The 21,437-nt window shown below is 39.2% G+C and overlaps 1 protein-coding gene across 1 annotated transcript in view; it reads left to right on the top strand.

Moving 5' to 3' along the window:
* Positions 1-6,158: 6,158 nt before the first annotated feature.
* The window catches only part of BCHE (butyrylcholinesterase), a 50,595-nt gene continuing 35,316 nt past the window's right edge, over positions 6,159-21,437 (top strand). Inside the window, exon 1 of the mRNA XM_071812735.1 lies at positions 6,159-6,222. The gene's annotated coding sequence lies outside the window, so the exon portion shown is untranslated. The remainder of the gene's footprint in view (positions 6,223-21,437) is intronic.

A 21,437-nucleotide genomic window follows, 5' to 3' on the forward strand; every position in this document is an offset into this window, starting at 1 on the left:
GTCTCTTGCTACTGCAAAAAAAAAAATGGGCATTGATGTTCCTTCTGTATTTTTCTCATGGAAGGAGAAGACATTTTAATCCTTCAAACAGTTTCTTATTGCTTCCCTTACACTGGCAGAAGTTTGAATAGATTATAATTTCATTTTTTCTGCTAGTATTCTTCTAGAATCAAGGAAAAAAAACACCTTATACGTGGTCATCATGAATTAATGTGAAATCTATCCTAGTGGGTAGAGATTTACTGTTGGCTCAAACAAGAGCTCTACATTCTGGTTCATAGAAAGTTACCATCTCTTCCATCATATAAAATTTCTTTTTGAAGAGTGACTATCCAGGATACACTGAGTTTGTATAGCCAAGAACAAACACTTTCATTATTGTTTTTAATGAATAAAAGGAATTAACTAAATGTTAAATAATACACAATATGTTGAGTTATCATCTTTTTCTTACATCCCCTCCATGAGAGAAAGACTGAGCACATCTAAAATGTTCAGGCTAGACCTTTTAAATTATCAATAAGCAGCTCTTCACTGCATGATTTCACCTCTGAAAGCAACAGAAATACTAGAGGATTAGTGTACAGGACTGAGGTTGGCAAAGTTCAAATCCTTAAACCCTTTTGGGAACAGCATCACAGGTTTAACACGCCTGGATTTGGTGGCTTGGACACATCACAGGCACAGGTGATGGCTGTAGGTGGAAAGAAATCTCCCTTATTGGCATTAAAATCTGTGCGTGAAATTACAAATTCATATCCTGCTTCTTGTGTGATGATGAGGAATGGAGAGAAGGTATTTTCAAGCTGTGTAAACTAAAATAATGAAGGGGCTTGTGTATCTAAGAGTGGATTTAGTCAGTGGATTTAGTCAGGACAACCCTGTAACTCCCTCAGCTCACACAGGAGCCACCCTGCAAAGAGCCAAGGGGATAGATGTCTCTTCCACAGTCTGCAAACCCTGAGCCAAATGGTCCTTAGACAAAGAAGCAATTCCGACCTACTTTTTGGCAAGCACAAGTGCTCCACACATAGAATCAGAGAACATGGAACAGCTGTTGATGTCCTTGCGTGAAGCACTTGAAAGAATGAGCTGTAAACAGAGAGATGAAAAGGAGAAAAAAGAGAAAAAACCCCACACAGTATAGGAGTTGACAGATATTTGGATTTTAGTGAAGCATTTGACACTGTGTCATGAAATCTTAATTGAAAAATTAATACAAGTCAGCTTGGCTGGAGACAATTGTGTGTGGATTGAATACTGGCTAAAAGACAAATGAAAAAATTTACCATGAACAGCTGTGTAACAAGATGGTTGGAAATGTCCAGTGGGCTGATTGTTAGTCTGGGTTTACTTTGTATCTTCATTAATTATTTAGAAAAAAATACATAAATAAGACCTTAATGAAATGCACAGATCATTCTCATTCTAGATTTGAAATGCCAATAAGGACAGTGAAACAAAAAGGGAAGGATAAGAAACATGGATGAAGCATGGCCAAAAGAGATTCATCAACAGAGTACAAATATTTTCTTGCAAATAAAAAGCAAACAAAAAAAAACATACAGCCAATGAGAAGATGAACCATTACAATAAGCAATGTAGGAAACTGAAGAGCACTGATGGATAAGAGCGTTGGAGGATGTTACAAGAATTATAAAAAACTAAAATGCAAGTTGAAGATCCAGTGCCCTTTGCATCCAATGGAAGTTCAGCCATGGGCTTTAAAGGATTTTGGACATGAATGGCTGTCACAAAACAAGGATTTTCTGCAACCTTGTCATGGCCATTGCATACAACTATGATAAATGCTCTCCCAGAAATACGTTAAATTGGAAAGAAAGCAGAGAAGAGAGAGAATTAAAAAAAAATGGCTTTTTTGAGAACTGAAGTGGGAAGAAAAATGAGGAAAATTAAGCTGTTATAATTTGGCCAAAGAGTGAATAAGCAGAAACACAATAACAGCTTTCAAGTGTCTGAGGACATAAGCTCATAGAAAGGATAATAATTGTTCACTTTGTTATATGAAAGTACAATTTTAACAGGTAAGGGATTTCAACAGGTAAGAGATGAAAGACATCTGATATAAATATCAGGAAATGCGGCATATTAAACTGTTGAATAATAGAAGAGTTGGAAGTCATATGGTTTGGGATTTTTAAAAATCAAATTGAGTGCCAGCTATTGAAATGCAGAGAGTAAGCTTTTCTATTCCCCACGATGCTATGAAATATATCTGTCTTAAAAACAACTCGTATCTTCTTCCAGCCTCTTCCTGTGCAGGTTTCATATGTTTTCAAGCAGGAGATGCAGAAATAGCATAGGATAAATTGTTCTCAATAATGAATAAATGCTCTTCATATCTTTTCATCACAGAATCTTCTCTCTACTTTCACCCCTCTCTGATTAAGATTACAGTCTTTTCTCAAATCTAGTATTCATGTCAATATCTTAAAACTGTTTTGCTCTGCTTGGAGGCAAACAAGACTTTACTGTAATAGGGATTAAATGGGGATCTTTGCAGCAGTAACTCAAAGTTTTGTTAGTAATTTTTTACCATGATTTGTCTTACGTTACTCTGTCTTCTACTGGAAATAATGTCTACAGGTGATACAATAATAAGGCTTAATTTCAGAGATGTTTCTTCTCTAGCCATATTATTTTCTTAGCTTTTTTGCTTTTTAAAATTATTGATAATACTGAAGACCACTAGTAAATTTATTCATTTGCACGTGCCCACTCATTCACATAGCAACAAATTCAACTAAAAAATATTAAGCAAAGAGAAAATGCAAGAAGCTGACTTTTATTCCATAAGACAGTTCATGATAGCAGAGGCAGCTATTTCTATTCAGCAATTTCTACCATTTTCCACCCTCTGTATTTTGGTTCTACCAAATGTCAGAAGCAAAGACAAATTTTAGTTTAAAAATAAGAAAGTTTTTTCTTCCATTTTGAAAGAGGCAATTCAAAATACAGATAAATATTTGTAAACTTGGGAAATACCAGTTCTTACTTGGTATAAATGATCACAAGTTCATTCCTTTTTATATCAGCATGACTATTTACACTAGTGGAGAATCTACACTGCATCACATCTCATTAAAGTACAGGACTTCATTCACAGTAGTACCATTTTTAATCATCAGCAGTAGACTTAGGCAACATTAAACCACTATTTTTAGACTCTACATACTACTAAAGTCTACAGTAAAACAAATTAAAAAACAGCTTCTGGCCATTTCTGACAGGAGTCTGTCCTGATTTGATAATAACGTACAATGAATTGTGGGTTAAAGAAATACTGGGGAAGGCTTGCCATGTCTAAGTGTAAATCATATATATTTTAATATAGACGAATGTTTTCTACATCTGCAATGTCAGATATATCTATGCTTAGAAAATTGACATATCCTGCACTTCAGGAACAAGGATCATAGATAACAAGCTGAATATATAGCGTCAGTATAATGCTGAGAGAAATAGCAAGGACATGACTCCTGAAGGCACAAGGAGGACAGGAAGAAGAAGCAGGGAAGTGGTGGCACATGCCCATGCAGCACTGGGGAGACAATGATCGCAATGATCTGTTTAATTCCACCGCCTGGTTTCCAAACTGATAATGAAAATGTTCAGAAGAAGAATGGCAGGATGTCTGGAAAACAAGTTTTGTAGAAACAAAGTTGCAAAACTGAATGCATTTGGGGAATCCAACCATAGTTTAGGAGATGACCTTCTTGGCTTGAAGTCAAGGGAACACCGATGTGAAAAAACATCTAATAGTAAGTTATTAAAACCAATGAATCTTCTGATCCTTATACAAACTATGGTAGTATCATTTACATCAATAAAGTCTTGATATTATGTGAGTCAGGTTAAGTTAGTGGTGGGAGTTTGCTGTGCTGTAGTTTATCCTCAGACAATTTCAATCAGTGACTGCTCTGACTTACACTTGTCTGAAACAATATTTGGAAACAGCCCTAACTCAGATAAAATTCAGGCTTGGATATGTGGACAAATTATAAATTCCTGAAACTAAACAGTTTAAGGCTGGTGAAGATGAAGAATTAACTCAAAATGAAAGGCAAAAAAACCCCATAGACTGTAAAATGCTCTGACAGTCTCCAAAACTGAAATTCTGTATTTCTGTGCACTTGTATTACGCACTTAAAAGCAAGAATATGTTTTATTCCTTGCCAGGTCTGCTCTTCTACTTGGAAAACATTTATTCTGTTTCTTGTTTACACTGAATTTAGAATTAATGTGGCTGTTTTTGTTGAGCAAAACCAGCCTTGACTTGTAATAGGCATCATTTTATCATGCCAAAATATCTTGTGTAAAAACGTAATGTGAACACAGTTCTTGGAATTAAGCTGGTTAATAATTACTATACAAACAGGTCAAGGATCAAAAGTGCCAGCAAAGTCTTGTGAAGTGTCTGTAAATTATATTTCTAAATTACAATACTGAAAATCAAAGCTACCTCAATATATATAAAATAAGCCTAATATCCACAGGTGAAATATCACAGTCTCAGTGAACATTTTTCAGAGTAATCATCAGAATAAGTAACTCCAACAGCCTTCTTCTATAAAATAATGTTGGCAAAAGTGAAGTATTTCTTAGGTGCAATAATATTTATTTTACATATTACATAAACCAAGTTATGTTTTCTAAACACTGTAAAAACAAACAGAAAGCCCAACTCAGATGCTCCAATCTGCTTTCCTTATGAGTTTATCATCCTAAAAACCTTTTCCCCTGAGAGCACAGCTCAATCACACACCTACTGCACCCAGACCTGTGCTCATGGGAGACTCTTTTGCTGTGCTTTAGCTCTTTTCAGCACAATATAACTGAAAACTAAATATACGTGTGTATTTTACACCTTAAATATACCTACCTTTAACATCCCAGAACAACGGGTGTCACTGAAGATCTGAAACTAGAAAACCAGCTGGTGGCAACAAGAAGACCCACTCAGCAGCCTCTCCTTCAAATGGCCACTTGTTACCACCACAATTACTGGCGTTTCCAGTTAATCATTAGCATTAGTCTAATTAGCTAAACATGATTCAGGTGTGGCTGTGCCCACTTGTGCTGCAAACACCCATTTGTAGCTTATCACTGAATGAAAAGTGGCTCCAGTCTCTCCCTGCAGTTCAGGTTGAGCCTTTTAAGATGCTTAATGTCTCACTTAATGGATTCAAGAGCAAAACATCAACCTGCTCTTTGACTTGTGAATTATTGTGTGAGCTGCTGGGGTAGGTCGAATGTTATCTCCAGCTTAACTTCTTTGTGTTGCTTTAAGTGGCCAAAACTCGGGACATAAATGGCTCAGACTTAAGAGTTTCTAATGCGGATGGCAAATACATCCAGGACTGAGGATACAATCAAATGACAACATTGTAGATTTGCTGAGAACTGAACAGTGGAGTTACTTCAACTTGAATTCTTTTTCAGGTATTTTATTTCTGGAGGAAAAATTGAGGGTATTTATGCCATTATAATACTCACAGAAAATACCATTTAAAACAAAACACAGGTTTAGTTTTCATCAGAAAACTGGAAGTGGAAAAGGAAGCAGTTCAATGCCACAACAGCCATCTGACCAGAATTACAAAGCCACTTATCAGTCCTGAGAAATGAATGGACATCCCACAATCACGCAGCCAAGTAATACCAGGCATGAACATTGAATAAATGAGTTGGATGACTACTCCAACATTACATCAGGTTTTAATGCTTCTTTATAAGAGCAACGTGGAATTCAGCACATTTCACTCAAATGACAAATCGACCTTGTGAATTAAAACTGCGAAAAATTAAAGAAAAAACATTAGATCTGCATCTACTTGTTATGGATCTTGGAAAGAATTTCAAAGCAGACAAAAACCTCCGGTCCTATCAGCAGCTATAAAAACATGCGATAATAGGTAAAGGTCTCAGCAAAGTGGGAAACACACAGATGTGTAAACAAAGCTGGGCAGAAATGTGTTTCCTTCAGCTGTTTTCCAAAGTGTCATTAATTCAGTACTTTATTTACATATAAAAAGCAGCATACCTTGTGAGTCATGTGATGTTCCTGGCTCTTTCACCTGAAGCTTATCTGACAGCAGGGTAAAGAGCAATTGCGGATGTAAGTAGTTTGACTACTTGGTAGTTGGTTCTTGGCCTGAAAAACAAGGAAGAAGTAGCAAGACGGGAAAATCAGCTTTTGAGGTTGGTCTTTTCTTTTTGTTTCCCTTTAAGGTGAAAGAGCGTTAAAAACGGGAGGGGTGGAAGCGCTGATTTGCTTAGATGGGTTAGAATTAACAATCAAATAAGTGCTGCTTTCCCTCCCCCCGTTTCTGTGCTAATTTGTCGTCGATGTCATGGACCTGACATTTTAGGGGTAAATGGTGAAAGCAGCACTGGGAGGCTCCAGGTGCTTGGGTGTCCTTTGGTCCCGGACTCTGGACTGTCCGCTCTGTCCCTGGCACTGGACCAGAGGAGCTGCTGGGTGCTCAAACCTGCAAATCCCACAGCGTGGGGCTGGGAAAACGGACTGAATTGCACCCGAAGCCTGGAAGATGTTGCTAGGTGTACCCTGCCCTGTGCTTTGAGCTGTGCAAAGGATGGAGAAATGATGTTAAGCTGGAAACTGTGGGTTCTCCTCTGTGGGAGAGAATTAACTATTTACTGATGGCTAAAACCAGCATGTTGTCTTTCCCTTCTGTACCCTTTATTATTGAAAATGCAAAAATGCGCTATAGGTGAATGTTAAATATATCGCAATACTTTACTATTATATTTTACTGATAAATAATCTCATCTTGGACAACCACAAAGAGGTCACAGACACCTCAGTGTCACACTGGGGGGGCACCCAGTGACTCTTGCAACATGGAAAAGCAAATGCAAGGGGGTTGTTTGTACCCAGCTTACAGGGGGTCGCCCCTGTGCAAAGGGGACTGATGTAGGAATTAGCACGAAAAGACATCATTTAAAATCTATCATGGTCAAAGAAATAAATGTCAGCCTTAGAACTGCGCAGTAATATTGGAGTGAGAATTAGCATCAGGTTGAGTAAACAGAATGAGATAAAATTATGCATCAGTGTGGAATGAAGCTGCATGTACTCTTTCCTCTTTAAAGTGTTATCAGGACATCAAGGTGAAATTAAAATGTTTTAAATGTCAGTTGCTTGCACCTCCTGGATCCCACTGGGAACTTTCCAATCATCAAAAATCCAGCCATAATAAATGCACTTAAAATTACACCGCAGTTTGCAGCCATTTCTCTTTAGCTGACAATGCTGTCAGATGTCTTTTGTGCAAAGCATGCTATAAACAGAAGAAATAGAGCAAACACTTCCCAGCTGATTTCCTGCTAGTCTGCTTGCACACAACAGTTGGCAATAAGGTTGATGCTTCAAAGGTATTTCTCTTGGCACTGCAGATTAGCAAAACCCGGATGCTGAAGTTTACCATCGATTGACGGTGCTTTTCCAAAGAGTTGTTTTTTAATATTGGAATGGCTGTGGACTTTCTGGGCTGGGGAAGCTCCTCCAGCACAAGGCGGTGATTTGCAGCTGATCCTTGGTCACAGCTCATCAAGGCGCTGCTGATATCCTGGAGCTTTCGCAGTTACAAATTACAGTTATTAACATTACGTGGCTGACAACTCGCTGCTTGAAGCCGAGACAAGTGGCTGCTCCTTCTTTGGCTTCCTCAGCACACACGAGTTGTGCTCAGCTCCTTCCCTTCTCCCCTGCCTGTTGTCTCTTGGATGGCACCTGCAGCAACAAGAGATGGGCTGTGGCACAAAGGAAGTTAATAGGTAGCTGATAGAGTAGTGAGGGCGATGCTGTAGGTGATCAAGCTGGTTAACAAGTGTGATCCCGAAGCAGTTGTTAGTTAAATCTTTGCATCCTTCCTGCTGGATTGATCTCATTGCACAGATTTGCTTGTGGACTGTCAGTGTTTGTGTTCAGGTCTTTGGATCCTGCAGAAGTCAGGCTGCTCGGGGCTCCCTGGGCTCCTTTGTCTTCTCAAACTTTGCGTAAACATCTCTGCACTTCTACCTTAACTTGCATACTTGTTCTAGCGAGCAAGAGCAGTAAATCGTTGCATTTCTAAGAATTCTGGAAAATAAAGTTCCCAGGTTTTCCTAGTTGTACAACCTTTGGAAAGTCTTTCATTTCTACACGTGTTTTTCTTTGGCAGAACTATGACTGTTATACAGCAACTTTCATGTGGCTGGTTTTAATTGGGCTGTATTTTCCCCTGAAAATCTTTTCAGTCCATATGGAATTACACGAAGCAGGTTGTTGAAGAGATAAATTATCTGAAGAAGTTTCGAAGGAGAGGGGGGGGTGTGTATTGTGGGTGCATGCTGTGGGAAGGGAATGCATTGGTCTCCCATCTCAAGCCAAAGCAGTTTATTTGTACCAAGCAGAGGGGAATAGTGGTGCAAAGCTGCTGTAAGAACAAAAAGAGGAGAAAAAATTATAGTCTGGGTACCAAACCACTCCTGTCTTAGGGTAATGCAGAGAGACATCATTCACAGACCACCTAGTGATGATACTGAATTACCACCTCACTTACTAATAACACACAAGGTCTTGATGCTCCTGTCTCGCTCCATGTCATCCCAGCCCTACTTTGCACAACCTGCCCTGCTTTTATTTCCTTTGCTGCTTTATTCCTGTTCCCAGAGTTTCTCTGATTCAAGAAATTCTATTTCCTCATTTTTTACCCACCCCAAAACAAAGCTACAAAATAGACGGGGTTGTTGAACCCAGAGGGAAGAACCTGGTGTGCTGTAAACCCAGTGAAGAAGGCAGAAGCAATGACTCCAAATAGTCCAGTGCCCTTCTCTTTCTGTGTAGAATAATTACTTTTCCAAAAGTATTTATTTCTCTTTTTTATATCTCGGCTCTATCTCTTTTGATGGACTGCTCTCCACCAGACTGATTTCAAAGAAATGAGATGAAGTTTTAGAACGGTGATAGGCTGGGGAATATAAAGTGCAGATTGTATTTTCAAATAAGCACATCATTCTGCAATGCTGAAAACATTGTGGATTCAGTTTCTTTTTTCAAATAAGACTGTAATAACACAGCTACCAGCACAGAGTTTACTGCTCTTGTTGATGACTTCTGGAACTGAGATAGCGAGCCCTGTACCAGATCAGAGTAGCCAGGGAAACACAGCAGAATAGCTGGAAAGCAGAATTTACATCTCAGAGGACTTTCCAATATTTCTGTATTTTTGTTTATCTCAAACTATCATGCAAGCTTATTTGGTTTTGTAATGTCAAATCAAACCAAGTCACGCACCTAGGGACAAACAGTAGAATTCGACAGCTGTGGTTAATCTGGAATAGTTTCGTCAGAATAGCTGTGTGGAAATAAGACATGAAAAATAACATATTGATGTACTTGCTAATAATGAGGAATATATTTTGGATCACTTTGCGTCAAGAGTGATGCTTTCAAATAGGGACAAGGTGGACAAGGTTTATTTGGATGATGAGGGGAAAGTAAGTTCTCTCTTAACCCCAAAAAGCCAGACTGAAACAGGTTGGCTTAGCTTAGAAAAATGACATAGCTGATGCAGTTGTTCCTGTCTTATAAATTTAACCACACAGAAATATCCAAGTGGGGGAATCGTAACAGGAAATTGTAATGCTCATAATACAAATAATTTTGTATACATTTATTCAGGAAATGGGATCAAGATTTATAATCACAAGTGACTGAAATTGTTTAATGTTCTTCTATTAGGAGTGAAGTGGGCAAGATTATGCTAAAAGATTATACTTAATAAAGTAATGAATTAAATAACATAAAATTTCCTATAACAGAAGAGGTCTGGCCATGATGAGTACCAAGTCTTCAGGAATTTTGCTGTACAAAAAAACGTGTTGTGAAATTACATGTTCAAAAAGAAAAAAATCGGGCAGAAGCTGAGAGCCTGCTTCAGCAAACAGAGGCTTTTGGGATTTTTACAGTTAATAGGCTTTCCAGCTCAATTAAACTGTGTTCTTATCAGCTAAGTATAACACTGAGGAATCTAAAGAAATTGAGATGCTAAATTTCTAACAAAATAAACCGGTATCCTCAGCCTTACCTTAATCCGTGTATTTGAGAACAAGGGGAAGGAGAAGGAGATACTGAAAAAATTGTAGATATCCTTACCAATACAAATAAAATTCAGGGGTACTTTCTGACCTCCTTTGTAGGTGGATATCAGCTGTTGATTTCCATCAGTTCCTCCACAGGGACCAGTAAGACTTAATAACTGCTAATCTTCTATTGAGAATAGAAGGTGAGTGTTTTGTATGAGCCACACACAACCTGAAATAAAATACAGCTATTGACTTTATTTCTACATGATACTCAAAAGGGAAACTGTACCATGTAAGCTGGAGAGTCTTTCAATCACATTTTTAGAAAAAAACCTATATTTAAGTATATAATAGGCATCATTATTCATGATACAAATGCAAATATTACATAGTCATGTATATCAATACACGTTGGCGTAAGGCAACTGATTTTTCTGAGATCATCGCTTCATCAGCTGACAATGGAAATTAAATGTTCAACTTTGTTTTCTGCCAATTCCTCCTGCCATGATGCCTCATTATGAAATACACCACGAAGACAAGTTTTTGGCTGAACTGACTGTTAATCAATTTAAGCTCCGAGTATTCATTGTACTCAGTATTTTTATCTTGATATATGTGCACAGGATAATTGAGTCAGATTTCTCTAATCATTGTGACCATGGTAGCTTTTCAGCTTTTGAGATGTTGCACAGTTGAAAGACTTTTGCTGGTGAAAAAAAGGGCAGAATCATGTGTAAAACTGCTTTTACGCTTTTCAAAGGTTTTGCTGCCTCGAAGACATTTCAGTTGTGCTTCTTCAGAATGTTTTCCACGTTTTTCTGTGCTGTGATTGAAAGTGAATTCAAAATCAGGAGGATGTGAAATAACAGCAAACTTTTTAATTGCACTTGATTTTTTTGCTACCGGTCGTCTGCAACACATTGACCACTTTTGGCTGCTTTTGAAAAATAGGCAGAGATTTTTACTGAGTTATTGTTTAGATGATGATGATTAAGATTTAAACAACCATCTCTGCATCCATTAGTGTCTGTGTTGGTAGACTCATGGATCTTCATCTGCATGAAACTTCATCTACCATTTCTTCCTACGGGGAGAGGCTGAGGGAGCTGGGCTTGTTCAGTCTGGAGCAGAGGAGGCTTAGAGGTGAGCTCAGCACTCTCTAGAACGACCTGAAGGGCAGTTCTAGCCAGGGGGGATTGGGCTCTTCTCCCAGGCAGTCAGCAATAGGACAAGGGGGCATGGGCTTCAACTCTGCCAGGGGAAATTGAGGCTGGAGATGAGAAAGCAATTCTGTGCAGAGAGAGTGGTCAGCATTGGAATGGCTGCCCAGGGAGGTGCTGGACTCACCGGCCATGGAGGTTTTTAAGCTGAGATTGGCCATGGCACTTAGTGCCATGATCTGGTCAATGGGCTGGAGTTGGACCAAGGGTTGGACTGGATGATCTCTGAGGTCTTTTTCAACCCAGTCGATTCTGTGATCCTGTGATTCCAGTTGGCTACACTTACTGGAAAATGAAATCCATACTGTTTACTTCCGTGCTGAACATCTGCATGCATCCATGATATAACTTAAACCTTTAAGATGGATTTTACTTGAATTTTTTGGTACTGATGCTGTTCATTCAGACATAATACCAATGATTTCCACAGAAGCAGCATGGGTCCCACATTTTTTTCAATATCTAAGGGAGAAATAAATTTTATCTGCTTTGCAGAGCTCCAGACTTACTGGCTGGTTTAAAAGAAAAAAAAAGTCTTTGTTCTGATTTTTGAGCAATCACAAGTAACACAGACTCTCCCCTTGGGACATTTCTACTGAAGTGTAACCACATTGAGATCAAGTTTCCTCTGATAGTCTTGTGGGTGCTGCTGCAATTAAAATGCACAGACTTGGGAGCCCTATCCAAACCAAGCAAACAGGACTATTTATTGCAACAGAGAAGTGCAGACTATTTGCTGGGTAAGCTAGTACTTTTTTTGCATTATTCCAGGGATTTAAAGTTACAAAAATGAGTCCCAGCAGTAAGACTTGAAGCACTCTGTATTAACTTCTCTGTATGTCAAGCATTAGATCTTTTTCTTCTTTGTTTTCTATATCTCATGAATAGGTTTTAATCCATGGCCTAGATTTACCTTTTACCCTGTAGTTTTTAGATTTCCATAAGAGGCTTTGGTGATGGGTTGTGTCATAAGCCTTCTAAAATGACAACTGAATGACCTCTTCAGGTTTGCTTTTAACCTTTTTGTTGGCATTGAACAGATCTGTGGGGCAAGGTTTTTAACCTTTCCAAGCATGAGGGATTTTTCCCTATTTCCTGACTTTGTAAATGTTCCGGAGTTTTATATTCACATTTTCAACTCTTCTGAAACATTGGGCTTGACATAGTAGTGGTTGCTCCTCAATAATTCAGACAGAAGAAAATCTGCAATATACAATTACCTGATTTCTGAAGGGACACATTCACATCCTAGCTAAACAGAGGTACGGAAGCATTCTATAATAGTGCTACTGTGATTTTCAGTAGCTAAAAATCTGGTTGCATCCTTTGGGGGACTATTTTAGGGGAGAAAGTGACTGTGCAGAACATCATCTGCAACTCCGGTGTGATCCACAAGCCAGGATGGTACCAGGTCCCCACTGGGAGCTGAATAACCGGAGTTGTATTTCTTGTGTTGGATGATTCCTGATCCAGTGTATTCCCACTGAGGTGAATTAAAGGAGGCTTTGCCCCTCTTCTTTTTAAGCACAGCTAAAAGCTTTTTTTCTGGAGTACTTTGAGGGCAGACACAAGACTGTAGGTGTTGCATCCATCAAAGGCAAAGCACAGAATGTGGAGAAGCTGCTCCATCACCAAGCAAGAAGTTGAAGAGTAGCTGGGGAATTATCCCAAAAGGTTTGACTGGGTATTCGCTTCTAAATATTCCCAAATACTTAATGACGTGTGAGTTAATATTAAATTAAATCATCTCTGAGTTATTCTACCTACGTTTAAAGACTTGGGTTCCTGGTTTTGATTCTGTGGGTTTTTTGGTAATTTACAGGGGGGAGTGTAGGAAAGATTTACATCATGTCCCTCTGATAATCAAGGTTTATACCTCTACTTCTTATATTAATTTGAGGAGTATGAAATTAACTGTCTTTTTACAGGGTAAGAAAAACCAGGAAATCTTGTGGGGTGGTCCTGTCCCTCATGTCATAAACTCCTAAAACCAATCTTCCCTAATTATCTGGTTTTATGAGCGGAAGTATCAGGATCCAGCCTTGAATCTTAGCCCAGTTTTCTTTATTTGGTGTACAACTAGCAGGTGATGACTTCAGAAGCAAACTGAAAGCTTTTCCACGGCTCATGTACTTATGCAATGGATCTTGTCGCCAGATGTTCCGGATGCAAAATGTTTACAAGGTCACAAAAAGTTCCTGAACAAATTCAAGAAAGAAAAACCTCTGGGTGGCCATAAGATAGAAAAATACCACGTCTGACTGAGGCTCAATTTTGCTGGCTAAACATTATATGTTTAGCCTGTTCTTCCACTTTACTTTTGCAAACTTCCCTGACATTTGTTGGTCTACATTTGGTCTCACCCAGCATGAGGATTCTTATGCATTCTTCTTATGTAACAGTTCTGTTATTTAATGGAAGATGGTATTACTTCTCTGCAGGTAACATATTTCTTTAGTCATACATAGTGGAAAAGTAATTTTGAGTCGCATCACTGATGTGATCAGTCCTGTAGAAAAAGGCCTATCTGTTCTTTTTAGTGGCGATTTACTTAGAAATTCTGTAATGGGGAACCTGAAAGAATTAAATCTATTTAGAAATTAGCAGGACAAGAAAAAGTTCAGGTATAGAAGGGTAATCTGACAGATATTCTGAAAAAATTACGGTTTAGTCCAACATGCCGGAGGTGCTCATAAGGTTCAAAGGGTTAGTCTAGAGCAAGCAGCATTGAGATTCCAACTGCAAACGGACCTGATGTCCAGCATCTTCATCAATCTCTGCTTATTCAAGGCATCCTCAGATCTCTCTCCTCAGTACACTCCTGATTTTCGAAACAGTAAATACTTTTGAAAAACTGAAACAGTCTGTGTAGGTGGGGGGGAGACGCAATAGTGAAAATAAGCTGTAGTGATAAACATTAATAGATCATTTACTGGAAATTGTACTGAGTGCAACATCAACTCCTGGATCAGCTTTGCAGTGTTTGCATCCTGAGCCTGTGCAGATGGGTTGTTTATACCTGAATTCCACAGCCAGCAAACACTGCCAGTGGTTTCCAAAGCGAGACAAAGTCCTGTGGAAAATCCTGAGCTGTAAAATCAAAAGGAAAATGAGTCTGAGGCTTGTTTTCTTTCTGGTTTTCTGGGATTTTAGGGTCTTCCCAGCTGAAGAACAACCATGGGATGAGCACAGTAACGTAGCTCTGTGGTGATGCGTGTTGCTTAAGGGCAACAGCACAACCTGGTGGTTTATGGTTATTCTAATGCGTCAGATCAAGTATCCGCACAAGAAAACACAGGGCTTCCCCAGAAACCAGCTTATTGCCTGTAGAGAACTGATCCTGGTTTTCATTAATTCATTTGTAAAATACTGTTGTACCTGAGGTTTTCAGAATAAGTAGAAAAGACTAGGCTGCAAGGATGTATGCAAAAAGATAAATTAACAGGTCTCTTCCTTTCCAGCATCTATGATTCTGAAACCTCGAGGCAGTGCTGTGACGGCAGCGCTGTGATGAGCCATTTCATGTGGTTTTGTGCTGGCTGTGTCTGAATTTTTGTTCTAAGGTAATAGCTAGAAGCATATAACTAAAAAGAAGCTTGCAATATGCACTATGCAAAAGCTGGGAAAAAAAAGACAAAAGGAAAGTGTGCGCAGCAAAAAATACAAGTTTGTCTTATTTGCTTTTTCTATTATGATGAAGCCAAGCAAAGTATATAATGCATTTACATAGACTGAGTATTCAAACAGAAATAATAATATTTATTCTCTTTTTTCTGTGTCTTCGGGGTATGAAATGCTGGTCAGAGCGTATCTTCTGATGTGGCAGTGCAATGAAAAGGGTGCCGAATGTGCTCAGATAGAATGTTCAAACAAAGTTAATTACATTTTCTATTTTGCTTGATTCTGAAGGACGGGCTATGTTATTACTAGTGATGCAGCTGGCACTGGTGCGGTTGCTGAACAAAACTCTTGCAAACTACATATTCAGTTCATTTACTGATCGTACAGAACGGGACAAAAGCCGCTAGATGTAACTAGAAAGACAGTGCTAGTCCAATGCTGAGGCTGGTCCTGAGACTGTGCAAGTATTTATTCTTCAGGCTGTGTCAGAAGAGAGACTCCTCACTCCTGCTTAACTTGATAGAAAGAACCTTTCATCCCAACCTGTGTGGGTTTGCACTTGAGGGAAAAGGTGTCTTAATAGGTGCTTACCAAGGCACTGAAAGGATGAAGTGCTTTGAACCAAAAAGTAGCATTATTTTTATGCAATGGAGATTCTTATATGTAATGTAGATTCTTTACTTGTCACAAGTAAATGCTGAGGTTTCTCATTGCTGTATGTTTGTAGTTTAGTCCTGTTGATGGCTGTATGACTTACAAACCTGGTGCAAGAAAACACTTTAGTTCACATGGACATATGAACAGCACATTTAAACTTACACTTAAGTTTAATTTATTGTAATGTGTTTGAATATATATGAAATGTAAAGTGTGTTGAAATTTAAGAAAATGCTTATTATTCTACTTTAGTTTATTATGGAGGAAATACTTTGTTACATAAATAGGATAAAACACTTCGAAGACCAGTGAAGATATTTTTGAGGAGATGTACAAAGAGTTTTGGATAAGGGTAGAGCAGGAAAAACAATGAATGAATTGTTTTCTTTTCCTTGAGTGCTGAATTAGAGGACAAAATGGTCAAAGACTAAATCCTGTTGCTCACAATGTTTTCCTATAGTCCACTGAATCACAGGCAGGTGACGTGATACTGGAGCAGATAGTGCTGATGGGACTGGTCCTCCACTCTGCATCCCCTAATGTTTGGTGAAGTTATGCCATATTTTAATATTAACCAATAGAATTTGTCAGCAACAATTTAATATACTGCTTAGGGACATCTGCCAGTCTTGACAATGGGTACCAAACACCCCCTCAGAGAACAAGCATGTACCCACTTTTCATGTTTGGGTGAAAACAGCTTCTTGGTCTCTTTTCCCAGGCAGTCAGCAATAGGACAAGGGGGCATGGGCTTCAACTCTGCCAGGGGAAACTGAGACTGGAGATGGGAAAGCAATTCTGTGCAGAGAGAGTGGTCAGCATTGGAATGGCTGCCCAGGGAGGTGCTGGACTCGCTGGCCCTGGAGGTTTGTAAACTGAGATTGGACATGGCACTTAGTGCCATGATCTGGTCAATGGACTGGAGTTGGACCAAGGGTTGGACTGGATGATCTCTGAGGTCTTTTCCAACCCAGTCCATTCTGTGGTTCTTTTTCCCATGTGAAACGGAGGGAACAGAGAAGAGTCCGTATCGTTTCCACAGGACGGTTTGTGCCACCACAGTGAGAGCTGTATCAGTGTTTACAGTACATTTAGAGGGTGAATCATCTTTTACTCAGAGTAACAATTCTGTAGTAAAAGCTTAATGTGTTCCCATATGTGTCCACCAAATTGTATTCTCATTGCTACAAATTTCATGTTAAATTATTTAGGTCAGCTTAAATTTGGAAAGCAATAAAATAAACACCATTTTTGGCTCATTTAGATGTCTGTGATTATTGTAAAAAGGGTTTGCTTCCTAAATTGAAGTGATGCAAGCAGTCTGCCAGGAAAATGAGCAAAGATAGTTTTTGTTATATTTTTGAAAAGCTGGCTGTAACAGTCATTAATCCAAGAATACGTAGGCACGTGGAAAATGAAAATTTGGATTTCTTTTAGCACACACTGGATTTGTGGATGCCCATGTTTGAAATGTCATAATTTTCCTTTGAGCTAAATAAGAGTCTTTGCCTAATGGTTTTATTATATACTGTTGTATACATGGCGAGGACTCTTTGGTACCATACGTCTTTAGAGCTCTTAGGGTTTGCTATATCAATACCTGTGATCCGGTGATTAAGAACCGCCTAATAGCATGCATTGTCAGGATGTAGAGTATTGCATTAGAAGTCATTAATAGCTCTATCCTGTGCACTGACATGATGTAATATAGCAGCTGTCCGGTGGAGAAACTCTCAAGGCATCCTGGCCGAGGTGGACAGGGTAATAACTGCGGTGGGCACTGGCACGTCGCATCGTGACAACGCCTGAGCCCTTCCTGCTCCAGCACTAAAGTAATGCCAGGCATGTTCTATACAGTGCTAAAAATCCACGTGTTAACTGCTCCGTTTTTACTGATATTATCTTGTATTCCATGCCAAATATCTATAGAAACTGACTTAATGTGAGCAAAGATGAGGCTTAGTCCATGTGACTTTGAGGCACCATGGGGACAACAGGAGCTAGCAGGCAGATGCTTGAACTCCAAGTCTGGATGACTTGTCCTCAGTGCCTGCCCTCAGTCTACCTCTTCTTTTTACTGTTGCTGAGATGCCAACTCCTGCCAAAAACTTCAGACTTCATTTCTGGCTGACCCTGTCTTAGTCAAACACCTCTGTGTTCTTCAGTGCATGGCAAGGAGCTTCCTACAAGCCCTTCCCCACAACTTTGTCACCTTCTGTTGTCTGACGTTCATGTGGGTATTTGCTTTATGTGCTGACAAATGTTGCTTCGTGGCTTTCAGTGTGTGTCCATCTTTCTGTTTTCATCAGATGCTGCTTATCTTAAATTGAAAGGTGGTTTTGTTTGTTTGTTTTCATTAAGGCTGCTCATAGGTCATCTGCTTGCACATCCCATTACATGAAAAGTCCTGATTGTGACTGAAACTCCAGCCATGGAGTTTACTCTGTGTAAATATACAATAAATTTTCCCTATAGTAACTTCAAAGAGATCTTGATAAATATCTTTAGCCCAGTAATGAGGCAGAGGTAACACTCATTTCTGAAGTGCCACAAATCTGTAAATGAAAGCTGTTTTTTGGATGTTTGCTATGTCAAATGCTGGTTATCATCACTGGATTGGGCATTTACTGCGGTGTTGCTACCATCTCCAGCAGATACTTGATGTTATCTTATACTCGGTGACTCTCACATCTGTTATTAAAGTGAGGTTGTTTGCTATAGTAGGGTGTATTTTCCCCTATAGAGATCTTTGGGTGAGGAGGAAGAGGCAATCTCTCTGGCTTTCAGTCATTTTATTGAATAAATAACTATTGAGACGCAACAAGAAATTATGTAGACTCTGCATATGTGAAAGAAATGGTTAAGAGGGAAAATCTCTGCTTAATACACAGAAACCCTCAGCCCTTTGATAGTTTGTCCCATGGCTATCTCATATCCAGAATGCCAGAGGTACCAAAAGACAAGCTCAAAAATCCCTCCAACTGCTTATGGAGGGACTGTCCCCATGTTTAGTGTGGATTGCTCAAGGATAACAAATTCTTGGTCCTCAGAACAGACACCAAAACCCATGTAACCAGAGCTTGGAGCTGCTTATTTGTATTGATTCTATTGACTGTTTCTTTGATTATCCAAAAGAAATGCTTATTTTGATTTCCTCTGACTCCCTTCTGAAGGCTGGTAGGTACTAGTTGTGCATGGTCCCATCTTCTGCTTGCTGACCAGGTGGTCTTCAGGTTTGTTTCCAGGGATGATTTGGACATTTCTGGGTGAGCATATTGGCGCAGGGAGGTGCCCATGGCAGGCAGGGCAGCCTGGTGAAAGCAATTAAAGAGCCAGTTCTGAGGATCCAGTGGTGTACACACACTGCAGGGCTACTTCTTTCTTTTTCCCACCCCTAGTTTGCCTAAGCTCTAGACTGATCCTGTAGACTGAATCAGATGCTTAACACAAACTAAATCCCTGGGGTCCAGGCACCCATTGCTGAAACATCTGTCTCAGCATTAGCTTAAAATCATTTGCATGATGGCACACTGGGATCACTTAAACCCAAAAGGATGATAATTTAGGAAGAATAGAAAAGAGTTGGATCCATTCGCTTACATTTCCTTCGGTCAAACATCTTGTTTTCTGTCTGGTCTGGTATAATTAACTCAGAAACATTTGATAAATTTTCCTCTTTGCCCATCTTCTCTTGAAATGGCTTCCAGGTTTCCTCTGATTCAGCTTCTTTTCCTATTTCATGCACCAATACTCAATTATACAGATTTTCACTGATTGTTTTCCTTATTTTATTTTGCTGTTTTATAGCTGCTGTTAACATTTATTAGAAAAACTATTTGTTTTATTTTTTTTTATGCTCTGCGTGGAAGAACATCACTGCACATTTTTTTGGAAACATTGCAAATAGCTGACTAAAAATTGAGGGAGTGGAATAAAAGGAGGAGGAGAGAAAAGGCAGCATAGGAGTGTTAGCAAGTTGCCTTTCACTCTTTACATGGTTAAATCCTAAACGCTGTTAAATGCTCTTTCACCAAGGACAGTTCATATTTGATGTAAGTACAAGTGTGCTTAATCAGAAAGGCAACACCATAGGCGCTCACATCTCTTTGTGCAACATTCAAAACCTTTGAGGTTTTCGTCAGCTGGTGATGGGATTTTTTTTTTTAAATTTATTTATTTTCACAAACATGAAAATTAAAATCACTTGAATGTTTTCACTGAGCAAGTATTAGCCATTGCACTTTATTCCTCCAGCGGCACTGGGAAATAGACTGACATTTTATTAAAGCTGTGCTCGTGCAGGATAGGTACCAAAAGGCAAATCATATAAAACTAAAACTCGCTTGGCAGCACCTGCCTGTGGGTTTTTTTCCACTTCAAGGAAGTTGCTGCTTCGACCGAAATGAAGGCACAGGGTTCTGTGCCCTGTTATTCTCCCTGTGCCTTCTAACTCCATTTCCAGACCAAATCCTCACTACAACATTTATTATGGTTAATTATTGTGCACGAACAATTCACAGCTGTGGTGGTGGCTCCTGGCAGGTCTTGGACTTGCTTCTCTGAAGAGGTTTTGCTTCCCCATGGTGTATCTACCAGCTCTGGAGCCCAGGAGAATTCTGCAGTAACTTCTTTTGATGATTGCCTGTGGTGACTTTTAGAAAATACAGCCTCTAAATCCCAAGGGCTGACTTCTGTTTACTGTGGAAAATGGGTGGAAATACAGTCTTTATACCAGATTAGCATCAAAAATGTCTTCAATTTTTAATAATACATTGAGAGAGAACCTACCACACTGCAGCCATAAAACTGTGGGATTTCAAACAAACCAAGAAAAGCGGTGTTTTCAGGTTGTGGGTGTCTGAATGCATTCAGTTTTCTGTATGATCTTGGGCACATCTTTTAATTTCCCTGTGTCTCTGGCTTTGATAACTTAAATAGAAAGCATTTCAGGTTACGGACTGTTGGTGTAGTTCATACTAAATCTTCCTTCAGGCAAAAGTGAGAGAATGAGCAGAGAATCTTAACATTCCTGCTAAAAATTCCTCTTGTCCCCAGCTGAGGTCCAGCAGGTCTGCTCATGGTGCTGTGTTCTCTGTCTGTACTCTGAAGTTTTCCTTTCCTGTGTCAACCTCCTGCAACCCCTGCTAAGGGAAAATACACTTATGGGTTGTTTTTAAAATGCTGCTACATGGTAAGGAGAGGGAGACTGGGAAAAGTCAGTGTTGTTTTGGGCTTGTATGATCTCCTTGATGCAAAAAACAAAAACAAAACCCAACCAAGCAAACAAAACACCAAAACAACCCAAAAAGAAGAAAAGCTGAGTTTATGGGGTGGATGTATCCATCAGGAATCTGGGTAGGCAAAATAATAATGAGAATAATATATTGCCAATAGACTAGTGAAAATCACTGATGAAGAATAATTCTACCCTTTTATAAAGTAATGTTTCTAATAGTTATATTTTATCAATGTTTTAAGGACATTGTTGGAATCAAAATGCCCCCAATATTTTGACTTATATCCTTGAACTTCATATTAAGAACCGTATTTTGAACATCACATTACCTGTAAGTTAATATTATGTACTTAATATATAGACATATAGTAAGACCTGACTCTACCACTAAGCCACCTGTTCTGACACCTCTATATTTCAAGCAGCTGGCAGTGTGATGAGTGACCTGATATTCACCAATCACAGAATCTTCCTAAATAAAGTTGCACAGATGTTTGTAATGAGATTTTTCATGATCGCGCAACACTCGCACATCCACAGAATGAAGGGGCCTTCTGTTAAAAAGTCACTGGGATGTTTGGTGCTCT

The sequence above is a fragment of the Patagioenas fasciata genome, chromosome 9, assembly GCF_037038585.1.
Source record: "Patagioenas fasciata isolate bPatFas1 chromosome 9, bPatFas1.hap1, whole genome shotgun sequence".
Taxonomy (NCBI): domain Eukaryota; kingdom Metazoa; phylum Chordata; class Aves; order Columbiformes; family Columbidae; genus Patagioenas; species Patagioenas fasciata.